The 15,692-nt window shown below is 42.2% G+C and overlaps 1 protein-coding gene across 4 annotated transcripts in view; it reads left to right on the top strand.

Annotated features, from left to right (window-relative positions):
- Positions 1–15,692, top strand: part of LOC127583941 (multiple C2 and transmembrane domain-containing protein 2-like) — a 328,587-nt gene that overhangs the window by 135,133 nt on the left and 177,762 nt on the right. The window lies entirely within an intron of this gene.

Below are 15,692 nucleotides of genomic sequence, written 5' to 3'. Positions count from 1 at the left end.
GGAAGTTAGTTCAACATCAAGGGCTTTTACAGAATTTCAATCATTCGTGAAGCATGTGAAGTGGTTTTGGTGAAGATTATTCAACTCTAAATGGCTTTTCTTTTGCTGGGGTAGAGAAGGCTGTGAGGTGCATGAACAGGAATTTACAATGCCAAAGGGTTGCGAGTGAATAAGGTTACACGTCATGGAAACTGGTCCATTTACACTAATCCTACACTAATCCCATTTTTTATTTCCCGACATTCCCATCACCTCTCTCCAGATTCTACCACTTAGTACCTACACATTAGCAGCAATTTACGTTGGACAATTAACCTACCAGTCTGCACATCTTTAGGATGTGGGAGGAAACCAGAGCACCTAGAGGAAATCCATGCAGTCACAAGATGAATGTGCAAACAGATGGCACCGGAGGTCAGAACTGAACCTGGGTCACTGGAGCGGTCATACCCTCTGGTTGGGAATTGAAGATGGGAGAGATTCACCAAAACGATAAGTGGGGTTGGAATAATCCTGTGATCTTTGAGATGAGTTGTGTTCTTCGGTAGATTTTCACTTCAAGCCCCTGTAAAACCTTCTATGGAAATGTATTAATCAGTTTCTGTAATGGCAGTCGATATGTGATGCAAGTTTTGCTGTTAAGTACAAATTAATAATTACCCATTTTGTTTTTATGAATAGGGTGTGTGTGTTTTGAACTAAAAATTAACATCACTATAAGATCCCATTGACTATGGGATTGATAATATGACTGGCATGATAACACAAACTAGGTGATACCATGTAGACTGAGTCTTATATGCTGCACTTGATATTTCATTCTATTGAATAGTTTTGAACACTGCACAGGAGATATAATGCTGCCTGTAAATCACTCAAAATAAATTATTGTTTCATGAGAAATTAACTGATAAATTAGGTTATAGTTTATAAAACTTCAGCATTTCAATGTTGTTCTTGCCAGTGTCCATTCTTCTATTCACAGGAAGACCATTGTGCCCTCCCCCCCTTGTATCAATCTAACAAACTGCAGTGAATGACCTGGGCATCAGATGCAAATACATTTTATCACTGGAGCATTAGGTCCTAATATTAAGCTTCAGTTCTGAGATTAAGGCACTAAAAGTTTTATTGTGATTTATTTTTATAATCTCTTCACTATTGCCAGATTTTAAAATATTTGGAAACTAAATGACAGAAATGCTTTTTAACCAAAGACCTTGAGAAGTTAATGTCACTGTGTTTGACGAGACTGCTTTGGAGTTGCAAAGATTATGTGTTTGATATCTAAGAAGTACACAACTTCTTTACTATCTAGATTTTTAACACATGCTCGTTGGACCTCTGAGGTCAACTTTCTTCATTGTTTTTCTGTATGTTAATGTCTTAAAATTGTTTGACTTCCTTTGACATCTGCTTTCAGTAAACTTCAAACAGTCTCCTTTCAGAAACTCAACACTTTTGATTTTCTAATTTGTTATAAGAAGTGATATGTGGGAACAAACCCCGGAAACATGCACAGAGATCAGAGGCACTCTTAATTGGAATTGTATCAGCGCCAATGCACTTAGTCAGGTCAGGCACTGTGAGAGAAAGAAAAGAAGGGAGCTGTTCATTGTTAGATAGTCTCAGGAATGGACTGGAACCATTTAGTGGTGCCCTTGCACCTCTTTGTATTCAAATCATTTGCAGACAATGACTTTGAGGTGATGCCAGTGAGGCGTTTCCTGTCAATCTCATTTTTCTCAATTTGACTTGGAGAGTCTAAGATTTCTCTTGAAGGTTTTGTGAAGGCAAATCCGTTTATCTTGAGAGCAGAAATTTCGCTGAGCATCCGAGAGATGTGTGGCATAAATAGCTTTGCGTAGACAATTGACAGTTTCTGAAAGTCGCAGCTATCTTTCACCAGCCTCTAGTTTAGTGTCATTAGCACAGCTGAGAGGTCAAAGATCTTGTTAGCTTAGCATTTAGTTCCAATGATATTAATGATTGGATAATAAGTCAGCAAGTCATTCATCTGTCTGTTATATGGATAGAGGGATTGGCTGAGAATTTCCCAGACCTACACAGTCTCCAGTCCCAATCTTTCCATGGCAAATATAGTCCAAGTTACCCTGGCCAAATTATTTACTTATTTTATTTAACAATGAGATATAGGGGCTAAATGGCAGACCACTGTTTATTGCCCATCTCTAACTACTCTAACTGAGAATCTTGCTGGGCCATTTCCAAGGGCAGTTAAGAGTCAACTCTATTGTTGTGGATCAGGGTCACATAGACCATACTAGGCATGTTCTCCTCCCCAGGTAACGTGAATGAACAGGGATGGTTTTTTGCAACAATGCGGTAATTCCAAGATCACCTTTACTGAGAGCATCCTAATATTGGAATTTTATTTTAATTGTTTGAATTTAAATTCCCCAGCTACCAATGGAGAATTTTGAACGCAAGTGCCCAGGTCAACAGTCTAGGCCTGTGGGTAGTAACTCATTATGCCAGTTGTCGTAACAAGCTTCAGGGTCCTTGGTTGTACAGGAGTCTCCATGAACTAATGAAGCAGTTCAATATTGGCAGCACCTGGGTCAGAGTGTCTTAAACTTTTGATCCTTTGGATAACATGAATTTGATCACAAGCTGAAAATTTCAGTTTTGAAAGATTCAGGTGATCTTTCTATGGCACACTAAATTTATAGATTTATTTATCATTGTACAAAAAAAGACTTAAAAAGGGGTGAGTGCAGGAATTCAAATTTACCAGCATTTGGAGGAGCACACATGGTTCAGTTAAGAACTGGAAGAAAGACTGGCCTGTGAATTGAAATATGTTCATCCACAGGTGTGTCCATAATGACACGGGGTGCATGTGTGTGTCCATAACTTTGTTGCCTCATCTGGTGCACACTTCTACCTGTAACTCAGATCAAACAAACTGAGGGTGGGATTGGAGACTCTAATGCTTGTTCAAAGGTGTGGTTTAAAGAGATGTTTTAAAGGAGGAGAGAATCTAGAGCCTACCTTTGTGCCTGATTTGTAGGCAAAATGGTCTAAAACTATCCAATTGTATGCAACTTTGTGGTTCCTGAAATGTGTCTGACACCATATGGATACAAGAGGCTGCTGTAAGAAATAGGAACAAAAGGACTGGGAGGGAGAGAAGGTTGTTTGGTCACTTGAAGCCCGATTTTCTGCAAGCTTCAGCCCCGGAAATAAGCCTGAACGCACCTCTCACCCAATTTGACTTTCACCAATAGCTCACGAACATCATAAACCCTGCCCCCAAAAGACCACCAGGCCAAACACACAAGTGATTTGATTAAGAACTGGAAGAAAGGGCGAATGATTAGTTCAGCTGGTTATCGTGACCCCTTGAATTGATGGGTGTTCATCATGCCTCTAATTTTCAGCCTTCATCAGCTGTGATGGGAAAGCTAAAGTTCCATGGACTATTCAAGGTAGCTGGTGCTCAGCTGCTCCTCAGTGAGCACCTTGTGAAGGTACAGGACTAGTTGTGGGTTGAGGATGTGCTCGGTGATAGTTGCTGCCACATCTGTCACTGTGTCCTGGACGCTGTGGAGCCCAACTGTAGAGCCTGATCACATTGGGGTTTTCTGCATTATTTTGTGGAATCTGTCCCCCTGTTCTTGTGGTGAAGGATCAGAGACACCATTTACTTGAATGGGGATTTCTAAGATGGAGATTGGGAGGAGAAAGATAATACTTAATTTTTACTTACTCTAATTTCATGTCCTTAATTGTTTCTCAGTGTTTTAATGCACTTTTTATTCATTTTCATTAGTTAGTTATTTTTGCTAGTTTTTAAATCCAGTCGAGATTAGTGTAGCTGGTAGATACTGCGGACGAAGCTTCCCGGCAACAGCCTCGATGTGATCCATGAGAAGGTCGTGGGCAGGTGGAGAGTATAACCAAAGAGGCTTATGGGATGCTGGCCTTTATGTCCAGAGAATTTGGTCACAAAGATATCAACGTTACGTTACAGCTATGTCTGCAGTGCTATTGTGGTTCACCCCCTAATAGGGATAGATTCTATACATTAAAACGTTATGAAATAATGGGATTTCTGAAACTTAGTTTTAGAAGTATTAATGTAGTATTATTTCTGTTGACGAAGTATGAACAGAAATGTTCTTCCTTTGGATGGAAGGCACTGATTGTGGAATTTGCGATTGATAAATTCTTGAATTTGACAGCATTGATGTTTCACAAGGGTATCAATACTTGCTGTAGTCTCTCAGATGGGGTGTTTGCAGAGGTCTCTGCGAGTGTGACTCTTTACAAAGGGTCGTTTTTCAAGTCGGTTTATTCTTATCGAATCCCAGGAGTGTGTCAGTATCTGTAGGGGGTGTTAGATTATTTCTAAAGGAACATCAGAGTAAGTGCAAAATTTGTGTCGAGCTCCTGATAATTACACCGATCCAATGAGAATGTGAGTTTCTATAGGTGGCCCAGGATGACTTGGTATCGACAGGTATCCTTGGAGCTCGTTGAAACTGGCATATTCCAAGAACTTCTATACATATTAGCAAGTATTCCTCGTGTGTGTGTGTGTGCGTGTGAGTGTGTGCGCGCGCGCTTGTGTGTGTACATTAATATTTACGTGTGCCCTGGGCATGGATGGTGTTTAAATAATTGAAGGTGTCCTGAGTGAGTGTACATTAATAACTGCGGATACACATACAGGTCCTCCCCAGATTATGAATGCCCGACTAATGTCCAGCCTGTACGTATGAACGGATGTTTGGGAGACAAGTGGGACGGATTTTCTGGCTGCTGTGGGGATGCAGGCATCTTCTGCAGCCTGGGATCTTGGCTCACGGCCACATTTCCAACTTGCAAACTGTTTGGGTTGCGAATAGTTAACAGGAGTGGAATCCTGCCGTAACCTGGGGAGGCCTGTAGGCATGTGGGAGGTAGGGTTGTGTATTACCTCACTGGATGTGTTATTATTGTCCTGAGAACACCAGTTTTTACAGATGACCCAGAGAGTGGGTACACTGAAACTTCTCTGCATCTACAGAATTAATGTGGTAAATCTGTATGGTTTCCTTTAGAGCTGCAGTAATAGCATTCCATATGTAAACTGCAGAGAAACAAAATCTGAAGAGGCTTTCTTAAGTGTAAAGACAAACATCAAAAAGCAGACAGGTTAATTCCCATGCACCAAAGGATGTGGGAAATGTGTTGGGTCAATTGGTTAAATCGCTCTCCATCCCCCTAGCCCCTCACCAATCCTTGACCAGAATTGAACCAGGGAACTGTAAATAAAGTACAGAAATTGGTGGAGCTGCAGGTCCAATCAAGAGAGGTTAACAAGTTTAGGTGTGGTGACCTTCTTGCCTTCTGGTGTTGGATTGACGGATTAGGGGGTTGACTGGAAAAGATTGCTTTTATGTTGCACCCATTATGATGCCAGTTTGCCTCAAAACATTTTACAACCAATTAACTACTGAATTCTGTTATAATACAGGAAATCTGGGAGTCAGGTTGTGAACCACAAGTCCTCACAAAACACCATTGTGTCTGCTTCAGTGATGATGGTCCAGAGATAACTATTGACCAGCACGCTACTGCCTCTTTTCAAAACTTTGCAGTGGGGTCTTGCACTTTCATCCAAGTGCAGATGTGAACTTGGTTTATGATGTTATCTGAACACTGCACCTTTGATATTGCAGCCTCGTGGTTCTGCGGGTCTAGATTTTGTACTTGATCTCTTTAGCCACACTTGACACCACAACTCTGGTTGTGAGAGCTGCTCACTGAGCTAGTGCTGATGTCTATATAGGCTTCATATTAGAGAGTCATACAGCCTGGAAACAGGCCCTTCGGCCCACCAAGTCTGGCTGACTGTCAAGGCCTCATTTACACCAATCTTACCCTAACCAGTGTTATTCCCCCATATTTCAATGAACCCCACCCTGATTCCAGCACTCACACCAGGGGCAATTAATGTACCAAACTGCACCTCTTAGGAATGTGGGAGGGAATCGGAGCACCCGCCAGAAATCCATGAGGTCACAGGGAGAATGTGCAAACTTAACACACCAGAGGTCAGTATTGAATCTGGGTCGCTGGAGATGTAAGGTAATGACTTAACTAGCTATGCCACAATATTATATGACATTCTTTTCACTGTTTCTTTCTCTTTTCCACTCAAGCATATAAATATTGTTTGCAGAATAATATGTGCAGATAAAAATAATGAAAGAGAGCAGGTGAGAGGTGCAGACTTTCCAATTGCAAGTGACTTTTTGTATTCACTTTTCTCAACTTTTTTCTGCTGGCCCTAGCAGCATCTGAATGTCTTGACTGTGGAGGTCACCACGATCCTTCTGTAACAGTGCATTTTGTTTCCCAGGAGGAAGGAGGTGTCACTGGTAAATGCCAGGCACTGGCAGGTGAGTTTTCTCCAGTGCACTTTTGTAAATTGTTCAGTCCTTCTGGTGCTGTGGAGAGCAGCAACTTCCCACATCATGAATGATTAAACTTGAAAGTACGTTGATGGCCGCAAAGCACTTTAGAATGCCCTGAGTTTATAAAAGGCACTCTAAAAATGCAAGTCTGTCTTTCATTGTGACTTCAGCTAATCATGTTATCAAGGCCAGCAGCAAGTGAGCAGTTTTACAAAATTTGCTTAGTTTTTAAGACAAATCTCCTTTGTATTGTTCTATCTTTGCATTGGATTCTACACATCCCCAGTGTGCTTGGTTATCAGTGAAACACTGGAGTTTTGACGGGGCATTTCTCCTCTACAGTGCAACGGGATCCAAATAGCTGGAGTAATCCCTTTGGAATAGAAAATTCATGCCACAGAAACGGCAGAGACACAGCAGAAGTTGTCTTTTTTTTTGTGTACTGTAACTTTCCATCAAGTACTAATTGAGTCTTGTGGTCTTGTTATTAGTTGCGTAGCCATGACACCTTGCCTATCTGCCACAAGCAAAGAACTTTTTGATTACTATACCGACATGTTTAGAAAAGAAAAAGGTTATTGACTGAATCATTTTGTTTCAGTTCTCCCTGCTGGATTGGATAAGAACACAACAGAGTTTTACATTTTGAAGTGCTTATTCTCAAAGCTGCTCCTTATTTTGGACCAACAGAGCCTTTTTATATCCTCTTTTTTCCTTCTCACAAGCTGCCTAGTTGAGATGTTACTTGTTTGACAGGAGACACATAGCTTCTGTATACAATTACCACACATTTCCCTCCCAATTATTTTACCAACAGTCAAGGTCCACTAACTTGACACTTTCCTTGACCAGCTTTGTGAGCTGTAATCTGCCTGTATTAACGCCGGGTTTAATATCATCATTCATTCCAGTGTTTTATTATTCAGCCGTGGAATAGTTGTAACATTATTAGCCTGTCAAATGTTGTGTTCCACCTGTCTGGGGGATTACCCATTATCCTTTGCACGCAGGGACGTGTCACTGATGAGTGAAGTTTTGAGATGTTCATTTAGTGTTTAATCTGACAGGCATGACAGCTGATCCCAGAGCTCCTCACTGATTAAAGTGAAGCCTCTCTGCCTGAAACCCTGCTTCATCCCATTACCCCTCTGAAGACAGAGTGAACAGCTAAAGCTTGGTGTGAAAGTTACTCCAGGTAGATTTGCATAAGATCCACAAAAAATAAATTAGCAGATCACAGTTTTGATCAGATGGTTTATGTTATTAAGAAGCAGAGCTATTCTATCATTCATTCAGTAGAAGAAGGTGATACATTAAGAAGGAAATTATTGAAGGTCCTAATAGTACATTCCAGCCATTCTGAGTAGCTTTTCGTGCCCTTAATTACATACTTTCCTCTTCAGTGTCTGGCAAATGTTTACTCTTTAAAGAACAGTTGTGATACTTGAAGAAGAAATGGAACTTGTGTTACTTTTCCCATATTTGATTCTTGAGATGTGGGAGCAACGCCCCCAAGTACCATCAACATAAATTAAGGAGTTAAAGCAGAAGTTTTGGTGCTTACAGCAGAATGGTCAGTAAAACAGCTTCTAAAGATTTTGAGCCTGAAGTGTGGGAGAGGTAAAAATTCTATTGATGCAAAACATTTTGGTTAACATGAATGGATATGTTGGTATTGGTATTGGTTTATTATTGTCACTTGTACCGAGGTACAGTGAAAAGCTTGTCTTACAAACCGATCGTACAGGTCAATTCATTACACAGTGCAGTTACATTGAGTTAGTACAGAGTGCATTGATGTAGTACAGGTAAAACAATAACAGTACAGAGAAAAGTGTCACAGCTACAGAGAAAGTGCAGTGCATTAAGGTGCAAGGTCACAACAAGGTAGATCGTGAGGTCATAGTCCATTTCATTGTATAAGGGAACCGTTCAATAGTCTTATCACGGTGGGGTAGAAGCTGTCCTTAAGTCTTGTGGTATGTGCCCTCAGGCTCCTGTATCTTCTACCTGATGGAAGAGGAGAGAAGAGAAAATGTTCCGGGTGGGTGGGGTCTTTGATTATGCTGGCTGCTACACCAAGACAACGAGAGGTAAAGACAGAGTCCAAGGAGGGGAGACTGGTGTCCGTGATGCGCTGGGCTGTGTTCACAACTCTCTGCAGCTTCTTGTGGTCTGGGGCAGAGCAGTTGCTGTACCAAGCCTTGATACATCCAGATAGGATGCTTTCTATGGTACATCGGTAAAAGTTGGTGAGAGTCAAAGGGAACAAACCAAATTTCTTTAGCCTCCTGAGGAAGTAGAGGCACTGGTGAGTTTTCTTGGCTGTGGCATCTACGTGATTTGACTAGGACAGGTTGTTGGTGATGTTCACTCCGAGGAACTTGAAGCTGTCAACGCTCTCGACCTCAGCACCATTGACGTAGACAGGTAATGTACAGCACTCCCTTTCCTGAAGTCAATGACCAGCTCTTTAGTTTTGTTGACATTGAAGGAAAGGTTGTTGTCATGACACCATTCCACTAAGCTCTCTATCTCCCTCCTGTACTCCGACTCATCGCTGTTTGAGATACGGTCTACAACGGTGGTATCATCTGCAAACTTGTAGATGGAGTTAGAGCGGAATCTGGCCACACAGTCTTGATTGTATAGGGAGTAGAGTAGAGGGCTGAGGACGCAGCCTTGTGGGGCACCAGTGTTGAGAATAATTGTGCCGGAGGTATTGCTGCCTATCGTCACTGATTGCAGTCTGTTTGTTAGAAAGTCAAGGATCTAGTTACAGAGGGAGGTGTTGAGTCCTAGGTCTCGGAGTTTAGTGACAAGCTTGCTTGGAATTATTGTATTGAAGGCAGAGCTGTAGTCAATAAACAATAGTCTAACGTATGTGTCTTTACTGTCCGGATGCTCCAGAGCTCAGTGTAGGGCCAGGGAGATGGCATCCGCTGAAGACCTGTTACGCCAATAGGCGAATTGCAGTGAGTCCAGGTTGTCTGGGAGGCTGGAGTTGATGCGTGCCATGTCCAACCTCTCAAAGCACTTCCTGATAGTAGATGTCAGAGCCACTGGTCGGCAGTCATTGAGGCATGTTACCTTGCTTTTCTTTGGTACCGGGATGATAGTGGTCTTCTTAAAACAGGAGGGAACCTAAGATTGAAGCAGGGAGCAGACTTTCAACCTTTAAATGTTGTGAAAGTATTATTTCCCTTTTGTTTTCTAATTTCAAAATTATCCTTTAAACATTTCTTTAACCTGAAAACAGAATGCTGGAAAAACTCAGTGGGTGTAGGCAAAAGGTATACGTTGACATTGTGTGTCAAGATCCTGCATCAGGACTGAGAGGAAAGAGGAAGGATTGCCAGTATGTAGCAGTCAACGCGTACCTTTTGTGTCTATGGATGCTGCTTGACCCACTGAGTTCTTCCAGCGTACTGTTTTTTGTTCCAGATCCCAGCATTTGCAGTCTCTTCTGTCTTCATCTTTTAAACCAAGCCTTAATGTGGCAAAATTCTGATGGAGGATCAGACCTGAAATATTAACCATTTCTCTTTCACAGATACTGCCTGACCTGCTGAGTTTTTCCAGCATTTTCTGTTTTTATTTCAAATTCCCAGCATCTGCAACTTTTATTTTTATTTTCATTTACTGAGGCAAAGTTTTGATTGATTACATTACCGTAACATCCTGTTGAAATATTTGCCATGTTAAAGTGCTATACAAATAATAGTTGTTGTTTTACAAAAAAGGAATGTGTTTGGCTGTTTTGCAATATGAAACAAGAAATCATGTATTAGGCTTACAGAGATGTTATCAAAAATAGTTTTATTGATACTCAGGAGCATTAGATTGTGCAATACATTTTTGGTCTGGCAAAGGTACTTTGTTATTGAATCCAAAAATGACTACTTTTGAGGTTTCCACTTACATAAATTCCTAATCCCTGAGGGTATCTACCAAAGTTGCATGCTGGGTATCACTGTTAAATTGAAGATTTTGTGTTAACCTTGCAGTTTGGCCATTTGCCAATTGTAAATTCATAAGGTTAAAATGTGTCATAAATTTGGCTTTGCACTTTGGTAGGCCTTGTCAATTTGCAGATTTTTATCTCCAAAGCATCGTTATTTTCACACTTGAAAATGCATAAAGTTGAGGTGAAGCAAACTACAATGTACCATCACTGGTGTGACGTGACTGAGAACACTCAAGGTAAAGAATGCAGTTCCTTTGTAGAAGGGAAGTTAAATAAACTGTTTACTTTGGAAAATTTCTTTTTATTTGGACCAAGATCTATTTCATTTTATGTCATTTTAAACTGGTAGTTAAACAGAAAAATCTATAATATGTTATTATTCACAGACTATAAAACCCAGTCATTTAAAATCTTCCACGCAGCCTATTTGTCATTGATGGAAGTTAATAGGCAAAGGTGGAGTTGGGCCAAGTGTTCAATAGAGAGCCAGCCTTTGGGGGTGGAAGTGACTCGAAATTGTGCCAATCCAAGCCCATGGATAAAAACCACATTGCTGATTTAGTTCTTATACAAAAAATGTATCCTGTTAATGAGTGCCATGAACTTATTGAATAATGCTGAGATTGGAACACACCAATGTAATGACCAGGGCAGCATTAAGTGTATTGTGATTTTCCTTTTAACTATTATAATTTTTATTTTTGTCATGTCTTCTTAGGTAGTCCCTCAGGAATGGGAATGATTTCTTTCAGTTTTGTGGGTTCTGAGGTAACTTATGAGGCCAGAATGGGACTCTTCCACAGATAGATTAAGAGGTGCCTGATGCGGTTGGTAGTTTGTAGGTCATGTGATCCTCCTGACAATTATGCAGGGCATCCGTGTGCTCCCGATACTTGGTCTCGAGGTTCCCAATACTGCTCCTTCCATAACTTGAGGGCTTATGGGCTCGAGATTCCTATAAGTCAGTGAGGATGTTGCATTTTTGCAGGAGGCTTTGACAACATCCTTTAATCTTTTCCCCTATCTGCCTGGAATCTCTTGCCATGTTAGAGCTCAGAATAGTGTCTGATGTCAGACATGTGAATTATGTGACCACCTCACACACCCAACTGTGTGTAATTAGGGCTTCAGTGATAGAGTCGTAGAGATGTGATTGCATATAAATATAAAAAAGAACTAAAGGCTAATTGTGTATTATGTATTTGTACTCCCCTTAGGAGGTGGTGTGTTGCCATCAACCATTGAATCAGACTTGCCAAGAATAATCAGCTTTTAAGTCAGGCAGCATTTGCTTAGAACTATTGAGGGGTACAGTTAAACATGAGCATACACACCCAAGCTGAATCAAACCTAACACATGTAGTTAACTATCCAGTGAAAACTCTAAAACCTGGATATTTGTCTACTTGGCTCCATTTCCAAACTGGGAAGTTGAAGATATTAATAGCTAACCTTAATGCTGGCTTACCGCAAGAGACTACATGACTTCAAAATGCAGAAAAGGTAATCCATATGGATATGGAATCTAAACCATTGCAGTGAAGAGCAAGGATATGATCATGAATGAACCTTATCAGAGGGCAACGTGTATCACTTCAATACTGGTTACAAGAGGAGTTGCAGTGAGCTTGTGTGGAGGATGAATACAGCTTGCCAGTTGTGCCAAGTGGCCTGTTTCCAAACTGCAGATACTGTATAACAGCTTTTCAGTCTTATTGACCAGGATAATTAGATCTGATTAAAATGTTGTGTGGCTTTGCAGACGTTTTGAGTTCAATTAACTCTGACATGATTGGTAGCAGGTCTGTGGTTACTAGCGTCTGATTTTCGGATAAGCAGGAAGACAAAGAATTTAACCAGATGAGACAGCAGAATTGTTGGTTTATTAGGTAACTTTTCATGGGTCTCATTCCTTCTGTTTTCCTTTTCTAATTCCTTTTGATGTGAAATTCATGCCTGTGCAGTTCTTTTGCAATGTATGAGGTGATGCTGACTATTACAACTTGGTTTCTTGGCCACAAGTTCTTGAGCTGAATTGGAAAACTGAAGAAAGGTGAGTGGGAAAGCAAGTGTTGGTGCTGCTCCCAAAGCAGGCAGCAAGGAGGAGGCAAATTCCTTCCTGTCATCTACAATCAGACTTGCTCAGATCATTGTTGGCTGCACTCGGAGACTGCTTTTCTTTTCTCAGCCTTTAATGAATAGCAGCTCGGTGAGGTCTTCGTGTCAGCTCACTGGCCTTCCTCAGCGCTGGACGTGATTTGGCAGTCAGCTTCTTTTGCTCTTTAAAGTCATTCTAATAGAAGACAACAGTAGATGCTGGATTCTTTCCCCATTTTCCACTGCTTGCTGGCTCAATGTCCCCGAAATCTCAGGCCAGCAGCAATAGGCATGAGAAAGGAATTTTGTTTATTTAACACCTTTCATTACCTTTGTGCCTAGAACGAAGCCCGTTATTGTTTACGGAGCTTCCTGTAATGCAAATTACCAGCTGGCTTTCCTATATTACAACCATGACTCCGCTTCAAAAATCTTTTATAGGTTCTTCAATGGGGGTTTGGGTGTCACCGTCATTTATTGCTCATCTCTTATTACCCATGAGAAGGTGGTGGTGAGCCATCATCTTGAACGTCTGGAGTCCTGCTGTCACCGTTGGGGAAGGGAGTTCTAGGATTTGAATCCATTGACGATGAAGGAATGGTATTGGTATTGGTTTATTATTGTCACTTGTACCGAGGCACAGTGAAAAACTTGTCTTGTATACCGTTCATACAAATAGATTCATTACGCAGCGCATTGAGGTAGTATAGAGAGCATTGAGGTAGTGCAGGGTAAAAACAATAACAGAATACAGAGTAAAGTGTCACAGCTACAGGGAAATGCATTGCAGGTAGACAATAAGGCACAAGATCAAACAAGGCACATTGTGAGGTCAAGAGTCCATCTCATCGTATAAGGGAACTGTTCAATAGTTTTATCACGGTGGGATAGAAGCTGTCCTTGAGCCTGGTGGTGTGTGCCCTCAGGCTCCTGCATCTTCTGCCTGATGGGAGAGGAGAGAAGAGATGATGACCCAGGTGGTTGGGGTCTTTTATTATGCTGGCTGCTTCACCAAGGCAGCGAGAGGTAAAGAGTCCATGGAGGGGAGGCTGGTTTCTGTGATGCGCTGGGCTGTGTCCACAACTCTCTGCAGTTTCTTGCAGTCCTGGGCAGAGCAGTTGCTATGCCAAGCCGTGATGCATCCAGATAGGATGCTTTCTATGGTGCATCGATTAAAGTTGGTGAGTGTCAAAGGGGAGATGGTAATGGACTAGGAATGGTAATGTTTTTCCAAATCAGGATGGTGTATGATTTGGAAGGGAGCATGGTAGTGATGTTCCCATGTGCCTGCTGCCCTGGTTCTTCTAGGTGATGGAGATTGTGGGCTTGAGGGCTGCTGTTGGAGAAAATTTGAGCTGCATTTGTTGACTGCACTGCTGGTGAAGGGAGTGAGTGTTTAGTGTGGTGGATGAAGTGCCAACAAGGCAGGTTTCTTTGTCCTGAAGGCAAAAGAGAATGTACATGCCGGAATCTGGAGCAAATAAAAACACAACACCGGAAGAACTCAGTGGGTCGACCAACATCTATGGAGGCAAAAGGTTGGCATTCTGGGTCAAAACCTTGCATCAGGACTGAGAGGGAACGGGGAGAATTTGCCAAGTATATAGCAGTACAAGGTAGTGGGGTGGAATAGAGGCAGGTGGAATGTAGACTAGGCGACCATTTTGCAGAGCACTTGAGCTCTGTCCACAATGGTCATCTTGATCTTCTGGTTGCATGTCATTTTAACTCCTACTCCCATACCAACCTATCCGTCCTTAGCCTTGTCCATTGCTATGAAGAGGCCAAAAGCAAATTGGGAGACCAACTTTTACTATTCAGCTTGATGATGGATGAAACCAGATAGGGGGGAGGTGATGTGCAGATGGAACCAGGAGTTGGGAGGGGAGAGGATGGGGAAGGTGAACAAAGGAAGGAGAAAACTAGATGGAGAAGGCCAAGGACAGACAGGCTGGTGTGGGAGTGGGCCACACCTTAGGAGGTGTAACACTTGTCCCTTCACCTCCTTCCCCCACCTCCATCCAAGGACCTAACCAGCCCTTCCAAGTGAGGCAGATGTTCACCTGCACCTCTTCCAACCTGGTCTATTGCATTCAGTGACATTGGAAAAACCAAGTGTAGACTAGGCGACCATTTTGCAGAGCACTTGAGCTCTGTCCACAATGGTCATCTTGATCTTCTGGTTGCATGTCATTTTAACTCCTACTCCCATACCAACCTGTCCGTCCTTATCCTTGTCCATTGCTATGAAGAGGCTAAAAGCAAATTAGAAGACCAACTTTTCCTATTCAGTTTGGGTAGCTTACAATCCAATGGTATGAATGTTGAATTTTCCAATTTCAGGGAGCCTCTAAACCCTTTGTTCTTCTCTTGCGCACACTCAACTGTTCACCTGGTTTTCTCCTCCCTTTGCTCACCTTTCCCATCTCCTCCCCCACCTGGTTCCACCTGCCCAACATTCCCCCACCATCTTGTTCCACCTATCACTTACCAGCCTCTGTTGCCCTCCTCCCCCTCCTCTCATTGTACTGCTACATACTGGCATTCTTTCCTTTCAGCGCCAATGCAGGGTCTCAACACGAGAAGTTGACGTACACCTTTTGCCTCCAGAGATGCTGCTTGACCCGCTGAGTTCTTCCAATGTTCTGTTTTATGTTTATTTGCCCTGTTTGGTGCTGAACCTCTCTACTGATGACGCTGCACTCATCCATGCAAGTGGAGGGTATGCCTTCACCCTTCTGACTTGTGGCTTGTAGGTGGAGGAAAGGCTTTGGGATGCCAAGAGGTTAGTTCGCTCACTGCAGGATACCCAGCCTCTGACCTGATCTTATCGTCACACAATTTATGGGAGTGCTCCAGTTTAGTGTTTGGTCATTGGTGACCCCCCCAGGAAATTGATGGAATAGTTTGGGACTGGTAAATGCCAAGGGCTATGGCTGGGCTCCCTCTTGTAGGAGATGGATGTCCCCTGCCTTTCATGTGGTACAGGCATTAGTTGCCACTTTTCAGTCCAGATCGAAGTGTTATGGAGCTGTCGGTTTATGCAAGCTGAGGATCTGTGAGTGAACATCAGGATGTGAGAAATAGGAGCAGGAGTTGGTCATGGCCATTCCATTAAGCTGGAAAGAGTGCAGATGAGATTTATGAGGACGTTGTCAGGACGCGAGTGAGTTATGGAGAGAGGTTGAGTAGGTTGGGAC

The sequence above is a fragment of the Pristis pectinata genome, chromosome 28, assembly GCF_009764475.1.
Source record: "Pristis pectinata isolate sPriPec2 chromosome 28, sPriPec2.1.pri, whole genome shotgun sequence".
Lineage (NCBI taxonomy): Eukaryota > Metazoa > Chordata > Chondrichthyes > Rhinopristiformes > Pristidae > Pristis > Pristis pectinata.
The sequence above is the reverse complement of the archived record's forward strand: the minus strand, read 5'-3'. Positions and strand labels throughout refer to the sequence as shown.